The sequence below is a fragment of the Alligator sinensis genome, unplaced genomic scaffold, assembly GCF_000455745.1.
Source record: "Alligator sinensis unplaced genomic scaffold, ASM45574v1 scaffold829_1, whole genome shotgun sequence".
Classification (NCBI taxonomy): Eukaryota; Metazoa; Chordata; order Crocodylia; family Alligatoridae; genus Alligator; species Alligator sinensis.
The window spans coordinates 674,355-676,012 of record NW_005842399.1 but is presented as its reverse complement, the minus strand read 5'-3'; the positions used below and the strand labels follow the sequence as shown (position 1 = coordinate 676,012).

Genomic DNA, 1,658 nt, shown 5'->3' with positions numbered 1-1,658 from the left:
CGAAGGCAGGGTTACTGTTTTGCATAACAGACTATTCACTTATAAAGATTGATTTCGGTGACCAGGTCTTCCACTAGCAAAAATGATGTAAACATTTTTTTTTCTCGTTTAAGCAAACTAGGCTTTGATACAAATCAGCACCCTTGCATTTCAGCTCTACATTGTTCCTGTCTTTGTTTTAATCCAGAAGCCATTATTGAAGTCAAATGGTTGTTTACAAAGCCGGAGCATCTCTAATGGAACAATGCACCTCAGATGAGAGCCCTGGTGGTATTTTATTTATATGAACCTGTATAAGCTTGAAGTGCTGAATAACGTGTTAGAAAGCTGATAGGAGGTTAAAAAGAAAAGATCACTTGAACTTCAGTGAATCTTATGACTTATGAAATGTTCGGATCACATTTAAGTCAGAACTTCAGCAGCTCAGACTACCTCATTTGGAAAGCAGGTTCTGCTAAAACTAGCTAGAACGTAATTTACAGAACAAAGGAGAGTGTCTAGTCAATTGCTTTAGTTCCCATTTAAACACTGCCCTACTAAGCTTGTAGCGCTATCAAGCTTTGTGTTCGCACACAACCAACATGCAGCAAAACCCCTAAAGACCAACCAAAAAAACACCCAAACCCAGTGGCCAGCGACCTATCTGCATCAACTGAATTCCTTAGGGCAACATTTACACAGTCGGGATAAAATTAGGCAAGCTTTCCAATGCGAGCCATTCTTCCAAGTCCCTGATGCGGAGACCGGAGGAAAAAATGTCTTGTATGCAGAAGCTGGTCTAACTCTATCCCAACTAGACAGCTGGCCCAAGACAAGCGATCGCCCTAAAAGGCCCTCGCCTCTCGCATCACGTGCGGATCGTCGCAGTCACAGCGCGGCTCTCGCTTGACTGCCAAGTGCTGACTTCGCCACAGCGGCGTCAACCCTCGAGATCAGTGGCCCCGCGGGCCCCATGGGCAGCGCGCAGACCCAACAGGGCACGCGTAATGGGGCCAGATGAGGCCACATGGCCCCGATCAGGAGGGATTTGGGCGGGGGGGTTGTCGCCGACGCATTTTCCCGGCTAGTGGGGACCCCGGGGGGTTTGACACCACGGCCCCCTGGGCTGCATCTGGCTGGAGGTGGGGCTCCTCCATCCCAACCTTTTTTGTACCAGCCCGACCCAGCGCCCCCCACCCGCCGTGTGCAGAGCAGAGGGTGGGCATGGGGCAGGGGCCAACCCACACGGGAACCGCCCCCGTTTTTATCCTTTATCCACGTTTAAAGTTTTCGGGGGGTTGATTTTCCAAGTCTCCCCGCGACCCTTGCCCCGATCCCAGCGGCCCGCGGGCCGAGAAACGCTGCTCCCCGCGCGGAAGAAGGATCGGGGCGGTCGGGCCTGCCCATCCCCCAAAAACCCACGGGCGCCCCCCAGCCCGGGGGGAGGCCGCGAGCAGGCCCCGCGCGAGGCGGAGGGGAAGTTCACGCCGGGGTGTCCCCCGAGGAGGGCCCGCGGTGCTCACCCCCAGCCCCGGCCGGCCCCAGCAGTGCTCACCCGCCTTCTCCGCCCCGCGGCTGTTTACCGCCTCAGCCCCGCTGGCCCACAGGGCGCCGCCATCTTGGCCCGGCCTCCCCCCGCCCTCCATCCACGGCTCCGCCTTCCCGCCGGTCCCCCCCCC

The 1,658-nt window shown here is 56.0% G+C and overlaps 1 protein-coding gene across 1 annotated transcript in view; it reads right to left on the bottom strand.

Moving 5' to 3' along the window:
- Positions 1-1,652, bottom strand: part of TSC1 (TSC complex subunit 1) — a 36,041-nt gene extending 34,389 nt beyond the window's left edge. Inside the window, 1 exon segment of the mRNA XM_006029797.3 lies at positions 1,535-1,652. The gene's annotated coding sequence lies outside the window, so the exon portion shown is untranslated.
- Between the last annotated feature and the right edge of the window lie 6 nt (positions 1,653-1,658).